Source organism: Pavona decussata, unplaced genomic scaffold, assembly GCF_977016875.1.
Source record: "Pavona decussata unplaced genomic scaffold, jaPavDecu1.1 SCAFFOLD_386, whole genome shotgun sequence".
Lineage (NCBI taxonomy): Eukaryota > Metazoa > Cnidaria > Anthozoa > Scleractinia > Agariciidae > Pavona > Pavona decussata.
Window position 1 is genome coordinate 3903782 of NW_028145758.1, and position 16533 is coordinate 3920314.

At 39.4% G+C, this 16533-nt stretch overlaps 1 pseudogene across 1 annotated transcript in view; it reads right to left on the reverse strand.

Moving 5' to 3' along the window:
• Nucleotides 1-16533, reverse strand: part of LOC146451754 (allene oxide synthase-lipoxygenase protein-like) — a 38491-nt pseudogene that overhangs the window by 8643 nt on the left and 13315 nt on the right. Inside the window, exons 2-6 of the transcript XR_014859968.1 lie at nucleotides 11730-11915; nucleotides 9660-10005; nucleotides 8319-8460; nucleotides 7495-7601; nucleotides 6501-6705 (exon numbers count right to left, since the gene is read on the reverse strand). The product of XR_014859968.1 is annotated as an allene oxide synthase-lipoxygenase protein-like (transcript). The remainder of the gene's footprint in view (nucleotides 1-6500; nucleotides 6706-7494; nucleotides 7602-8318; nucleotides 8461-9659; nucleotides 10006-11729; nucleotides 11916-16533) is intronic.

The window sequence follows — 16533 nt, forward strand, 5'->3', positions numbered from 1 at the left end:
TCGTGTGGGCTCAAGTAAGCCAAGGAATGGCCAAAGGAGGGTACACAAGAAGTGCGCAATAGTGTCGTGTTAATTAAATTAACAACCTCAAGCAGAAATATCGCAAAATCACGACGGCAGCAAAATATCAGGCAACCTTCCGAGCCTTAATTCTAGCCTGAGAATGGCTTATAATGGTAGTAAAATCAAGGCCGCCAAGCCGAGATTGGGCACCATGATTTTTTTTAACTTCGATTGTGAGGTTATGCTGCCAGTTTTGTTACATGTGAACCGAATCATAATTGAACAAAATAAAATGGAGTATGATAGCTTCAAGCATACTGCAGTTGAATATAATTAAAGTTCAGTGTGAACACAGCTTTGGATTCCACGCTGAAAATAGCAGCTATTCCATTAAGACAGTTCAAAATGAGGAGCAGAAAAACGGATAAAGAAGTGTATCTTTTTTTAGCAACACTCTAATATATATATTTAGCCAAGCCTAAAAGCGGAGCTCCAATTTTTTTCATAGCATTTATAAAAATCTGCTTAATGTATGAACGTAATAACCTTACCAGTTCCTCATCAAATCTGCACTTATATTTTTAGTGCATATGCAGCAAACTGCCCAGACAATAACAATGCAATGCAGAGGGCAAATTTTTTTTGAATGCTGATTTGTTACAATGGAGGCTGGCTGAACCGGCGCCAGTTCTACATTCCGTTGGTTTCTTAATTTTGTGTCCAAAAACAACGACTTCTCTAAAGTTCTTTGGAGTTCGACTGTTTAAGCCGGGTTGTTTGTACCACAAATACATGGAAATCAAGTGCTGCAGCTAGAAAGGGAATTCCTAAACGTTAGTTTTCGTGTTTCTTACAGGAATCAGCAAAAGCCGGATTATTTGTGTCAAAGCTAAAAACTTGGATAGGATTGACATTTGTTCAGTTTAGAAACTAAAATCAGTCATGGCGACCATGCAAGTGCTTTCAACTCGCTACTTCTTCTTACAATTAGCAATTATCCTGCGAAATCGCGCGGAACAAGTATCGCCTGATACTTAGCCGATGAGGCCGTAGGCCGAGTTGGCTAAAATGAGGCGATATTCCGCAAGATTGAGTAGGATAATTGTTTTATTATTCAACACATTGATGACAAAGCACAGATTTATAGCAGAAAAGCTGAACTTTATTTGTCAAAAAAAAAAAAAGAAACTTGTAACATTTTTCCGCGCGCGGACCGGCATGAATGAAAGTGGCAGCTTTGTTCAAGTTTGAATGAAATCGAGAGCGTTTTGCATCAAGCTCAGTAAAAAATTGAGTATTCGTCTTGTGCGCCAATCGCTCCGGCAAGATTTTCTACAAATTTCTAGCACCAAAAGCTAAAGCCAAACAGTATTTTGAAGCTGCGAAGGATTTGTTGTGTCAGTTCGGCCGAGCTGAAAGACTGGAAATGCTTTTCAACGATTTCTCGGGTGAGTGTTTCTTTGTTTACTACGCAAGCAATTTCACGATTTTTCCTCAGTGTTTTGACAAACGCACCTAGTGCCTTGTTGCTTGCAAGAACTCTGGATCTTTTATGAAACTAAACGGTTTTTCAAACGGCTCTAGATCTGATGTTTCTGAGAACAATTACTTTGTACGAGTTCCGTCTATCTTTTTGTCTGCCAGATAACGAAAATTTCTCGAGGCACTTCAGTGAGAGCTCGGATTTCCTCAGGTGGTTTTCCCCATCTCTTCAAGACGAGTCGAGATCTCTGTTTAACGGTTGCGAGAACCAATCTAAGGAAATACATGTACTGGAAGAAAGAATTTTCGTTTACAAATGATTTGTAAACGACCGTCGAATGATAATATTTTTTTGTGTAAGAGCAAGTTACCGGCCCGGGGTAAAATGAGTGGAAATTCAAAACTGTGTCAATTCTGCTCGTATAGTAATAATTCTAGTCTCGTCAACCAAATGGAAAATAAGGGAAAATAGTCTTTGGTGTATGGTAGAATTATTTCAGAGCTTTTAAACTTGTGTCTGTTTACAAACGCATGAGAGCCGTGTGGTGTGAATGAAAAAAACACGGCCACGAAACAATATTGTACAAAAATTAATTTCTAAACGAATATCGATGGTATCGAGAATTTAATAAACGATAAAAGCATCTGCGTAAAGCTTTAAACACATAACATAAATAAAATTATCGATTGATGCCTGGAAGAAAGCATTTTCGTTTACAAATGATCTGTAAACGGCCGTCGGAATCACGTAAACATGACATTTTCTGCGAGAGCAAGTTAGCTTCCGGGGAAAAATGTTTGGAAATCCAAAACTGTGTCAATTCTGGTCCTATAGTAATAATTCTAGTCTCTAAATAAACGTTAACAAATGGAAAATACGGGAAAATAGTCTTTGGTGTTTGGTAGAATTATTTCAGAGCTTTTAAACTTATGTGTGTTTACAAACACATGAATGCCGAAAGGTGCGAATGAAAAAAACACGGCCACGAAACAAAATGTTCAAAAATTAATTTCTACACGAATATCGATGGTATCGAGAATTTAATAAACGATTAAAATATCTGTGTAAAGCTTGAAACACGTAACATAAAGGGAAGTTATCGATTTTTTCCGGGAAGAAACCTTTTTGGTTTACAAATGATCTGTTGAAACGGCCGTCGTAATCACGTAGACATGGTATTTTTTGCGACGGCAAGTAAGCTCCCGGCGAAAAATTATTGGATATTAAAAACTGTGTCAATTCTGCTCTTAATTAGTAATTATTCTAGTCTCTAAGTTTAAGAAAAAGAGAATACCGAAACGTACTCTTTGGTGTTTGGTAGAATAATTTCAGAGCTTTGAAACTTGTGTTTGTTTACAAACACATTTATAAGGTTAAGGGCCGTGCGCTGCAAACGAAAAAACACACGGCCACGAAAAAAAAATTTTTTAAAATTAACTTCTCGAATATTGCTGGTATCGAAAGCGATTAAAGTGTCCATGTAATGCTATTTTAGAGTTCGAAAAGTTACCATAACTGATCACGAACGGGTGATATAGGCAAATGTGAGGCTTCTTTAAACTTAAGCTTACTTTTCTTTTCCGGTCGGCCTGCTCTAACTTGCTATCCGTCGCTCTCTTCCACGTTCAACTATGCTTGATCATCTCCGCTTTTTTTTTTTCTTTTTCTCTCTCTTTCTCTTCTTTCCACGTTTGTCAACATATCCAACAAATACGTATAAATTGTCTTTGTGTTTTTTGTTCTTTAGCATTTCTGTTGTAAACGCATCTTGCCAAACTATCTCGACGTGCAACTTCCCGCCAAACAAACACGGGCTCATTAGCATTGTGGGATTGCGTACGGGCGGTCGGATGGACAGAAATGACGTCATATCCAAACCAAAATTCTCTTAACTATGGGGCTCTGCTGCGCGCGCCTGCGGCGCGCGCGAGAGCTCCGCTATTAATTTTTGTACTATTGTTGTTTTCTTTCTGTCTCTTTCTGTTAGGTCGTTCTGTAGTATTTTTTTCTTCTTGTGAAAAGATTTTAGTTTGCCATCGCACAAGGAGAGTTTCACAAACAAAATAGCAGTAAGCGCGTATACAATACCAGTTGTTAGAGTTCATCAGATGTTTAGAAAAAATTTCTACGATTGATGATTGCTTATTATACAATGAACTGTGTAAAACTCGCGTTTTGATTGGTCTAGAGGAGTGTGTGATTAGAGTATAGACGCACGATTGACGTCATCGAGTGGTGTGACCGGCGCACGTGATCAGAGTCTAGAGTCCAGCCAGTGCGACTGGTCAACAAAGTTTTGCAAACTGTTTTTGCGAGTAGCGGACAAAAACAGGCAAATTTTCGCAGGAAAGGAAAACTGCCCAATAAAAAATTGGACGAAGACCGTTGAGGGTGACCTCAAACAGGATAGGAAAGCTAGAACTTTGATGTGACGTGAAAACGAAGCAAATATTTGTCGAAATATGTCGCCGATAAAAATCCGGTAATGGCGAGTAATCGATTACAAATCGCAGTGAAGCGACTTACATGCTGTAATATTTTGGGGTCAGGATTTCCTTCTGGAATAAAGGTTAGTTTTGAAAAAATTGTTAGTGAAAATCTTTCCGATTATACTCTAATTTAGAAGATCACAATTGCTTGTGTGTAGTAGTCTAAAACTGAGTTTGCTGGAAAAGTTTTGACTCAGCTCAGGCAACGCGATGCTTGCTCACGAAATGTGTTAAAACGTCTTGGTTATTGCATAAAACAAATAGATTTCATTTTGCCGTGAGTCTGTACTCTGATAACGCACAGAGGACGTCAAAACGTGGTGAGAACATCAGTCACGCTACTCGCCTGCGGCTCGTAGCGTACTTCTTTGTTCTCACCACGTTTTGACGTCATCTGCGCGTTATCAGAGTACAGACGCACGGCAAAATAGAATCTATTTGTTAAATAACATTCGGTAAGAGAGGTCAGTATGTTGTCATCATGAAAGCTTGTCCCTTATTAAACAATTAGACGGCGAGCTCGAGGTTTCTATCGGCTGATAGTTGGCGAGGGGCGAAGTCCCGAGCCAACTATCAAAGGCGATAGAAACCGAGAGCGAGCAAGCAAAAAATCTTTTTATTTCATAAATTTTGATACGTTTGTGCAATGATGCATGCTAAATCGCGCGCGCTCTGACAAACTGGCGCATTTGCAAAGTTCATTCATCAAAGTTCATTCATCAACAAAGCTACACAGTGATCTCGCCATACATTGCGCAGTCTCAGAAACTTGCAAACCGTAGAAGAAAAAATGATGTTAAGCTCAAACTAAGTTTAATTTCAAAGTCCTTGTCATTTTCAAATTCTGGAAACGAGTTGACAAACATTTTGCCGTCTGCTTCGTCGTTGTTGTCGTTTACGCCGCCTTGGTAACCGGCTTTTTGTCAACAAAACCGCCCCCGGAAAGTCTCTTCGCAGCTCAAAATATCGTCTACCCTGGGGTGTTTGGCGGATCGAGGATAAACATCTTTGGAGTGAGACTGCGTTGGTTTTCTCTTCCTCTCCTCCCGAAATACAGGTATGTGTAAAACCACGCGGTTTGCTGTAATTGTTTAGGATCTTTTGTATCTGCATTTCCTAGTTGACCACTTTCAAAAAGCTTTACAATAGCTCGCTTGTGATGGGAGTTTTATGAACAACTGGACAAACTTTTCCCTCTTTCATCAGATTTTTACACACTGCATTTAGCGTATCATTTGCCTTCTTAAATTCCTAATCACCGACGATAGACCCCGGCTTGTTAATAGGTGCTTGCTTCAAATAATAATCTATCAATGGCCGCTCGGATGGCTTTTAGTGAAGAAACTTTAAACGGTTCGCCATTTGTTTGTCTCACTGACACATAAAACCTCTGCAAACACGTATTTAATTCGACCTTGGTTTGTTATTCAATAGGTGTTGTAATTTCTTTTTGGGTTGAAAACCAATTTAAAACAAAACAAGAACCGCAATGTTACTTTTCTTTGACAACTTTGTTTTGTTTACTTACGAACTTAGGTAAACGCAATTTGCTGTTGGTTTTAAATAAACACTGAAGTAAAGCATTTTATTTCGGAAATTGTTCTGCACTTACCTTAAAAAATCTTTATTCCATACTTTGTAGCTTTCTTTGTTTTTTTCTGGCATGGCTTTTTGCAAAACATTTTGTACGTTTTCTTCACAAACTTTACGAAAACACGAAGGGGAAGCCATTTTTCAACAGCTCCAGGTGCAGTCTATTTAACAATTAGATTATGAGCTCGAGATTTCTATCGCGTGATAGCTGATGAGGGCGCAGCCCGAATCAGCTATCATGCATAGAAATCGAGAGCGAATAATCTAATTGTTTTAGTATAAATCTACTAGTCGTTTAAAACTAAACAAGTAAATTAATTATATCCTCATCGCAGACACTTCGAAAACGCGACGAAGCGGCCGCCATTTTGTTGAAAACCGCTACTCACTATCTATCACAGAATAGATAGCGAGTAGCGTAGCCAATCAGAGAGCGGCATTCGTGATAGAACAGTAGTAGATTTATACTAACGATCGATAGACGGCACCTGTGTAGCCAATCAGATTGCGCGTTTACGTGATAGACGGTCACTGAGGTATGCTAAAGTTGAATAACTTTTGCAGTAGAAGAGAACAACAGTTTCATCTTTGATTTGCTTATATTTGCAGGAAGGGCAAAATCTTTGATCTCGGGAAATTTTGTTTTATCTGCCAAGTAGGGTGATTAATTTATGATTTCCTAGCCGAAGTTTCACTAATGGTCTCCACTCATTTCTTTCCTTGTAAGATCCAAGTAATCAGTTAAAAAGGTTATATTCTGTAACAAATGGTTTAATGTAACGACGCTTTAATTTGTGTTGTTATCCACTTATGCTCTAATGCACCACAGTCAATTAAGGATCTGCAACCACAAGCGTTGGTCAGTTACCAGTATAAAATGCCTATTTGTCCCCAATTGGTATAAACTGAGTGAATTCTTAAGGATACTGAACCTGGTTTGAAGTCCATTTGAATCGCCACAGGCACAAGATGGTTGCCTTGTGTTTTGTTATCTGGCGCAGACGCAAACAGAGCAATGGGAGACAGTGTGGCCCACATAGTCCGGTTAGGATCATTATCGGTATAGTCCTTCGGTTCCTTGGGCAGATCGTCACACAACTCATAACGAAGAGCATAAATGCGGCCCTGATTAATGACCTAAAAATCAACCAACATATGGGCACCAATAAAACCTTACTCTGGTAAAAAAATATAATATATATATATGATTAAGGACAGTGCCTTCTTCAATTGCAACTGCGCATACGCTCTGCGCATCTCGGGATGGTCCGACCCGGAAAGTCGGGTTTCTTTACGGCGGTGCCTACGGAAAAAAAGATATTTTTACGCAGTTTATAACTACGCGGGAAAAGCAGATATTGGCAAAGGTTATTAGAATCCGAAAAGAAAATTAGGGCCGACTACGCATTTTTTCAGAAATAATTAAGCTTTAATTTGGGAAAAAAATGTCATACATTGTTTTGTGGAGCATGAAGGTCTTAGGTTCGACTCCTGGTAGGAGCACTCGAATTTCCTTTTTCCGAGTGTGCCTGTGTCGCTTACTGAAAAATACATCATTCTCATTGTTCTTTTTAGAATCATTTTCGCTTAATCATTTTTAAAAACTGAGTGGTTACCCACCCACCCCCCATTATTCTTATTAGCCTTTGCTTACATCTGCTTTTCCCACATAGTGATAAACCGCGAAAAAAATACTGCTGTACTAGTAGGCACCGTCCTCAAATGTTTAAAATCCCAACGTCTCGTGCAAACACCTTTTTCTGAGAACTTAATTACTTCTTTAACGTAAAACGTATTTCCATCGAGTTGCAAACTATTTCATGTCAGCGTTTATTATCAGATGTACATACAGAAGCACACAAGACAGCAGGCAAGGACTCATTATAACCTTTTGATACAAAATGAACTGAAAGAAAGACAAAGTACCTCTTCCAATGTGTCTTGTCTTCCCAAAGTCTTTTGTACAGCGGCTTCCCAGGGAAACGTGGGATTCAGTTTTTCCTTCAGTTTGGTCCAGTCCAATCCAATGTTTCCTGGACGAAAAGTAGCAAAATCATGAATGGGAAAAAAACTCGCGCTGGGTGGCGGCAAAAAAACGCGTAAACTTAACACTTTATTTCCTCGTTCCTGCACTCGGTGGCTCACCTAGACTTTAACCTTCGGAATTTGTAAGACAAATCACAATCTCGTACCCAGAGTCCTCGGGTTCTTTGGCCAGCGGTTGGCCGCCAGGAGAGACTCTGGAGACTTCGAAAATATAATTCCAGTTCCCAGTCTCTCCTAGCGACCGGTCGCGGGCCAAAGAGCCTGAGGAGTCTGGGTAAAGATTCCAAAATCCTTTAGGCGCTGTTTAGTTGTTTTGTAAAGTGATAACCTGGGCCGGTTTGTTCGAAAGCCGATTAACGCTAATCTAGGATTAAAAGTTAATCAAGGTTTTCATTAGAAGTGGTTTTAAAGCCTAATTTCAAGCTAAAGGTAAAGGAAAGTCTAAGTCAAAACTGAGTGACAAAAATGTTTTGGAAGACTCTTCACCGATTAGTGATTAAAATTGAATCAAAATTCACATTCATCCAGGCTTAATCGGGCTTTAAACAACTGGGCCCTGGGTATCAGGCCTTCCTAAGGGGAGGAGAGGTAGAGAGAGTCTGATACTCAGGCTAGTGAAGTGGCCGCTATGCTACATTTGTACACTTTTTTTATGACAAAACAATAAACTGAAATGAAGTGAATGTATTTGAAGGATCGTCCACCTTTACTTCCATGAAAAGTCACTCGTTGCAGGGACATAGGGTTGACTCCTGCCAGACGCTGTTGAGTGAAGAACTTGTCACTAATCCATTCACTCTTATCTTCAATGAAAGCCTCGTTTTGGGATGACTGCTTAGTGTGTTCCTACAAGGAACCTTAAAGGTGAGCTTTGCATAAAGATTTTTTATTAAAGAAACTCGATAGGAATCTAAGAATTCCTATTGAGTGATTAGTGAAAAACTAGAACAGAGGACTATTAGTCATTAGTTTTATCCGGGAAAGTTGTTTTACATGCCTCTGCGTAATGCATCGGTTATTTTTTTTTTAAATAAATATTTACCTTTTGTTCTGCACATTCGGTTGTTTCTCAAAAAAAGAAACAAGCGCCCTCCCTTGAGGCACCAGAAGTAAACAAGAACCTCGAGAGCTAAATCGAATCATTACGGTACTCGGAAAAAGAAAATCCGAGTGTTCGCTATCAGGAGTCGAACCTAAGACCTTCCCATTACTAGTTCGGATCCCGGGGGGGGGGGGGGGGGGTACTCCCTTTTATGGGCTATAAAGGTATGTGCGGCCCAAAAGGATATGGTTCTTCAGCCGCTTTGGTCATAAATAGGGTACGATTTTAGCCATTTTGCCGCCATTTTGGTAATAAGTAGGGTATCGAGTTTTGCCCTCTAGTCTTGAATGGGGTTTTTTTTAGAAGAAGGTACATCTTCATCATGACCATTAAACTAAGTTCATGGAACAAACATCCTGCAAACTGTTGGGGTTTGAATGTCGATGAGTGGTATTTGTTAAAAAAAAGGTCGTGTTATGTTCTTAGCCCAGTGAATAAATAATAGCGAAATTTTTCCTTCGGTGACAAAGGAAACTATCGAGAGTCGAACCTAAGACCTTCCTTCGTAGTAGTAGTAGTAGTAGTAGTAGTAGTAGCAGTAGCAGTAGCAGTAGCAGTAGCAGTAGCAGTAGCAGTAGCAGTAGCAGTAGCAGTAGCAGTAGCAGTAGCAGTAGTAGTAGTAGTAGTAGTAGTAGTAGTAGTAGTAGTAGTAGTAGTAGTAGTAGTAGTAGTAGTAGTAGTAGTAGTAGTAGTAGTAGTAGTAGTAGTAGTAGTAGTAGTAGTAGCGGTAGTGGTAGTGGTGGTAGTGGTAGTGGTAGTGGTAGTGGTAGTGGTAGTGGCAGTGGCAGTGGCAGTGGCAGTGGCAGTGGCAGTGGCAGTGGCAGTGGCAGTGGCAGTGGTAGTGGCAGCGGCAGCGGCAGCGGTAGTAGTAGTAGAATAATGATCATTCCAGAAAGACTATTAATAGGATAAAATTGATAAAAGTTTATAAGATTCTGCCTACCCCTCCAAGTATCGCAATCGTCTCAACATACTCTGACAAAGTCTCGTAGTAATGGTAGCTGAATTCCTTGGGAAAGAACTTCTTATCTAAGTGGTACACTAAATCGCTGCTTTTGCTGAGAACTACTGTTTTAATGTATCCCTCAATGTAAAATCTTGTGAACGGATCAACGAAAGAACCAGCTGTTAGCTTCCATGGCGGCATATCCAATAAAGCGAATCCAGAGCGATCTTTTTTCACCTTCCATATCTTTTCCAGTCCCTCAAGTTCCCAAGTTCTCTCTTTTTTGCAGAGGAATTTGTCGTTCTGGGGAAGGGACACTTTGTAGCAATCTTTAAATAATGGCCTTGAAAACAAACAGAACTTCATCCTTAATTTCATCAGTACATTTTCCTCAAGCCTGGGGCTCGCGGTTCCATTTGAAGTTTAAAGATTTTATGACGTCATTTTCTGGTCTATAAGAGTATAGACCATAGAAAACTGCCGTCCGTTTGTTTTTTACAATAATTATTCTAGTATATACCACACAAACTGAATAACTAGTGGACCAAAAAATTATTTTATTTCTGACAATATACTGACAAATGGTATGCAATTTTAAAATCTCGCGCGCCACGCGGTAGGCGACTTCTTATTGTAGAAAGTTCCGTCTTGCTTTCTCGCAGAGAAATAAAACTTTTGGAGACCATTGTTTAGTTCCTGCAGTGTCATTTCTTCGATTTTTCTGTGAAATTCGCCTTGTTGTTGAAACCGTGCTGAAAAATATTTTCATTGTTTTCATTGTAATTGTAGTGCTCGGCAGTTTTCGTAAACAAGGGATTGTATTTTTATTTTTCGCCTTAGAATATAAGGTTGAAAAGATTAAACAACTTACCATTTAATGCCGTCAAACCAAAGTTTGCTGCCATTTATTTATTTTTTTTTAACAGCCGCCTCGTTTATCAAATAGTTTCCTCGTAAGTAACCGTGGCGAAACGGGAAGCCATCTTGTTTCTCTTCGGGTGCTCGGAGATGAATAGTACTTGGCTAATCACCTCCGAGCTAGCCAATCAGCGCGCGCGAAAAGCACTATTCACTTGTGCGGTATATACTAACACGGAAAAGTACGAGAGGAATAGACCTTATCACGGTTTTCGACGCCATTTTGACGAGTAGGCAACACGCTTGGAATAACAGTGTTTGTCTGGAAATCCGATGTCAAATAATTTTCATAAAACATCGCTTCTGAAAAATTCATGAATTGGAAACTTTTGGCACTAGGAAAAGGATTTTAAGAAAAAAATTGGAGGGATGTAGCTGTGCCACAAAGCGTCCGTTCGTGTTTTGAACTTTCCATACATCTGTCTGTATAGCAAGCCGTGAACTGCTACTAAAATAGTTCGCGGGAAAAAATACAAGGAAATGTATGGAAAGTTCAAAACACGACTGGACGCTTTCTTGGACAGCTACATCCCTCCAATTTTTTTCCTAACATTCTTTTCCTAGTGCCAAAAGTTTCCAATTCATGAATGTTTCAGAAGCGATGTTTTATGAAAATTTTTGACATCGGATTTCCATACAAACACTGTTATTTCAAGCTTGTTTGCCTACTCGTCAAAATGGCGTCGAAAACCGTGATAAGGCCTATTGGCTTTATTTTTCCGTTGAGCAAGCGCTCGCGTTACATCTCTGACGTCACTTTTATTGTAAGCAATAGCTACCAGCCAACGAATCAGCGCGCCGGAAGTTTGACAGTTACTGTAAAAAAAAAATTTCAGTTGTTCTTGTGCTATTAAGTAGCCTCCCTGCGAGCAGAGCCTCCTTTTTTTTTTTCAAAATCGAGCAAGCAAAAGAAAGGCTCTGCTAGCAGGGTGTAAAGTAGCCTGCATGGGACAGGCGCAAGTTTCATGACGTTTGCGCAAGGTTAAAAAAGTTATTCAGGTTCAAAGTCGCGCGGGCGAATCCAATATCCGCCCTCCCCCACCGGTCTAGATGGAGTCAGCAGTCAGATCATCGTTGTATGAAAAACTGATGTAAAGGTCACTAATAAGGGAGAAATTAATAATAATATAGATAAAGAAATAAACTTACCCAAAAAACAAAATCGGTAAAATGATTGCGATAAAGACGGTTATCACTGCAAACAGAATCTTGTAGTCCATAACTTATGCGGAAATCTGCGGCTGACTTGCTGTAACCTTCGCAATATCAGGGAATTAAGATTCTCCGCTGTATGCACAGTCGTGTACCTGTCGTTCAGATAACTTGTGCGGTATCCTAAAATACAATAAGATTTTTCTTTTGTTTTTCCTGCTCTCCTATCTTAATTATTATTCTTTGTTAATTTAACTATTCACTTGTACTTGTTTGTTTCTCTTTTTCTTTCTTGTGTGTTAAAACCCAGATCAAGGTATAAATCCGATTTACGTGGGATGCCTGTGTCAGACCGCGTTGGGGTTTCGGTCGAATTCCTTTCTCCTTTGTTCGTATTCTTCATTGTAGTCACGAATTTCAATTTGTTTAATTAATTTGTTCATTAAACCTGGATTAAACCCTCTTCTCCCTTATTGCTCTAATTGCCTTCAGCAAACACGGCCCAATCAGAATCCAGAAAGGCTTTTGTCCTACGCGTACAAGATCCAAGTTCAGTCAAAATGGCGGCCCTGTTTTTCACGCGTAAATTTTGAAGATATTCCGTTTTCAGAAAGAAAACAAAGCTTTTTAGAGCGGTGAAACGGAAAAAGAACTTCTAAGAATTACTCAACAGTTTAAACAGTGGCGAAGAAATCACGCTTTGAGGACAGCGAAGAAAATGTGTCATCGCAAATCGATTATAAGTTATCATTGGCGCTTTGGACTATGTCCGCGTGTGCATAATTGTGCCGTTCCTGTTAAAATGCTTAATCCCGGAAATAATTACCCTGCTAAGTTTACGTTCTTCCATGGGATGGAAAGAGGCTAGACCCAGGAAACAAGCTAAGGTGCAATTGCTTGCTAGCTGCTCTGCTGTATATTTACCTGACAAGCTTACAGAAAAGATTCGAGGAATAAGAGAAACAGGGAATGACCTGTCGTGTATAATGAATAACGCGGCAGACAATCCAGTCAAACTGGGCGAAACCGGAAAATTGTTTCAAAAGAAGTGTTTGTTCTAGATATTACTTTTTAAAGATAATTGAAAATCTGTCTAGTTTACACTGAACATCTCAGATTTCTTGCTACACATTTGACAAGTATCTCACTGATTTAACGTTCTTTTAGTAACATTTCTGTCTCTGCTACTATATATTTTGGAACAGTTCAAAGCTAAATAGTATTCACTTTATAATCGACAGTTTGGTTTAACTGGTTTGTTCACACTTGGATTAACACTTCCTGTTTATTGAGTACCAGGGTTAACTCCTTAATCAATGACTCAAGAGATGATTGGAGGAGACGGACAATACGTTTGCTTGGTCTAAATGGTTTTCAAATGAGCTCTCATTTATTCCTTTAAAGTATCTGTCCACAAAGTAGCGGTTCAGGGTTTTGCATGTTCAGCCAACAATCTACAACAAATTGCAAACAGCCACGTTCACGGCTCTGTTTGTTGTGGTGTATTGGAAGCAGTTCCAAACCCTCATCCAAGTTGGAATTTGGTCGTGTAGTAACAATAAAAGTACTCATGAAGCTAAACTGAAAGTTATGAGAATCGACCTTGAACAGCACTAGAACACATTGCCTCTAACATATAGCTTTTAAAATTCTTTCACTTACCTTACTTACGTTGGTTTGCTGCTTAACGTCTTTGCTGCCGAACGCGCGCAAAGAAAAGACTTTGTAGAATAAAAACAGGAACGAATGGCGTGACGTTTCTAGAATGAAGAACTTGCCAGACAATCTAATCAAACTGGGCGAATCCGGAAAATTGTTTCAAGTGAAACGTGGCTCGGATGTATTACTTTGGAAGATAATTGAAAGTCTGTCTTGTTTACAGTGAACAACTTTGATTTCTGCTACATATTTTATAGATGTCTCACTGATTCAATGTCATTTTTTTGCGTCTTTTCTTAACGATACACAGCTCTGCTACAATAAATTTTAGAAAATTTCAAAGCTAAATAGTATTTATTTGATAATTGACAGTTTGGTTTAACTGGTTTGTTCACACTTGGGTTAACGCTTCCTGTTTATCCTGCATCAGGGTTGACTCCTTAATCAGTGACTGACGAGATGATTTTAATTCATGTAATTAAGGTAGAGAGAGGTTTTCAGTTGACCCTCTTAACGATCGGTGAGGGTAAAAGGAGGAATGAGTTTGCGGAATGGAATGTGGAAAGACGTGCGGAATGGCATAATTATGCAAAATACGAGTTGCGGAATGACATAATTATGCGAGATACGATTTATGCATAATGACTCACAGAAATACATTAAACTGAAAAAGCGCGCCTTTTTTTTGGGCGCCAATTTGCAAATACAGCCTTTTTGTAACCATTACAACCGAAGAATGCATCACAAAAACCCAAACAATGGTATCTTCGAATTCAAACTTTTTTCCTTCGATTCTCATCGCATAGCCGTTGATGCAACATAGCAGCTCGTGGACTCTTATCGTTCACGAGTGAACACAAGATTTGTAATACATTTGCATTAAAGAGGTTTGTTTATTTACGTAGCCTGGTTTCCATTCCACACGAGTCGTCCGCCATTACGGGAGATGTATACAGACTATACAACTCAATCGAAGGCTGGTTAAACCTGACATGTTTCAAGCTTTCACAGCGCCTCGCAGGAAAAAGACGTGAGTAAAGAACCGCCTCTGTTTATTATTGAAACGATTTATGTCACTTGTCGAGGATTTATCTGGTTATGACGAATGTGTTGTGGTTCGGCAATATGCTCATTTCCGTTGTTTTACGTTTTATATTAATCAATTTATCATATACCTGTCAACTTTTTCTGAGTCAAATGGGTGAGATTTTCGTCTTGTTATGACCAGAATCTCCGAAAACGTCCCAGCCACTTCCGAAGATTTCCGACTATTTTCCGAAGACTTCCGAACGTTGCCGAGAATGTCCGAAGATGTTCCGACAACCTTTGAACACTTCCGATTCGAACGGATTGTAGACGTTTGAAAGCTTTTGAAAAAATTTCAGTGTGTTGTAATACAGTTAGGACACAAAGTCAACATTAAGGACGGTGCCTACTGATAGCGAAGTATTTTTGCGCGGTTTTTCACTATGCGGGAAAAGCAGATCTTAGTAGCGGCTATTGAAACCCGAAAAGAAAATTGGGGGTAACCACGCATTTTTTTGGAGATAGCTAACCATCAATTATTCTAAAAAGCAGCAAAATACAAAGCAATGTATGGCGCCTTTTTTCCAAATTGAAGCTTTATTATCTCTTAGAAATGCATGGTTACCCCCAATTTTCTTTTTGGATACCAAAATCACTTGCTAAGTTCTGCTTTCTCTGCACAGTAAAACGCGCAAAAATATCCCTGTTCTAGTAGGCACCATCAATAGGAAACCCGAGTGTCTCGAGATGCGCAGAACATATGCGCAGTAACAATAGTAGGCACCGTCCTTAAGCGCCTTTTCAGGGATGATTGAATCGAATTTGTGTTATTAATCATGTGTTAAAGAACAACTCGTCCGGATTTGTGAGTCAGGCGTGAGAAATTGTCCTCGATGCGTGAGATCGATGTCTTTAGTCCGCAGGCGTGAGACTCACGCATAATGCGTGAGAGTTGGCAGGCATATTATCATACACAGCAAAACACACACACACGCAAAAAATGAAAAAATAAATGAAAACGAAAATAAAAATTTAACGGCAATCTATACCGCAGAACTCTTTCCCCGTATTTTGACGTGTAGATTTCGGTTTTTTATTTTCGAAGGAAGGATCTTGACATAACAAATTTTCAACTCAAACATTTTATAAGAAACTATATCTAAGCAATTCGGAAAAGATTTCCGCACAGCCCCATACATTATTTATCCATGCACAACTGTCACACTAACCCACTTCCAAAAACGACGACCGTGAAAACAAAGTGTGAGTCGCAAAATGTATAGATAATTATGCATGGGGCTGTGCAGATATCTTGACGCAACTCGTACTAAAAATACTGTCAGAGACTAATGTCACTTGAAGCCTCAGTAATTAATACCATACCGTAATTCTTATCTACTTTCTTTTCTTTTTCCTTTTTTTTTATTTTAGAGTATCGATATAAGCTTGTATTGTACTGGTTATCCCATACCATGAAATCCCGGTTTTAAGTCCCCCTCCCCTGCTAATAAATCGCCTCGATTTTTGGGCCATCTATTTGTAAACGAAAATTTTATTCCGTGATAAGCCCCTACCACTCTTCCACTTATAGGCCCATCTTTGATCTTTATATAAACGCGTAACACCCCTTCCCCCCTTGCCCCTAAAAAAGCCGTTGACATTTCCTTTTTACGTATCCCCACCCGTAACCGGAATTTTACGGTATTATGGTCTGTGCCTCATTACAAGAGCCTGTGAAGTTTTCCTAGAGTCAACCTATTGTTGACTTTTTTGGTTTTCCTTGTTTTACCTGATTGGTGAGTATCACAGGTCTCGCAGAGGTAAACCCATAAATGGTTGGATTGCTCAGTAGCTCAACAACAGTAACTCAAGTAGCTCTACAAACATGTAATGTAACCACACTTACACCTCAGGGGAAGGGGGGACTCTTACATAAAACTGAAGGGACAAGCCGTCAAAAATGTTGAACAGAATGTTCTAAATTGTACCAGACTCTCTTGGCATAGGTGTGGCCCCAATGTAGTTTCCTTAAGGGTTACCAAAACAAAATATTGAAATAATCAAGCAGTTTCCTCATTGCACAGAACAAAAAAGCTTTCCTTTGAGGTTCTGAAAG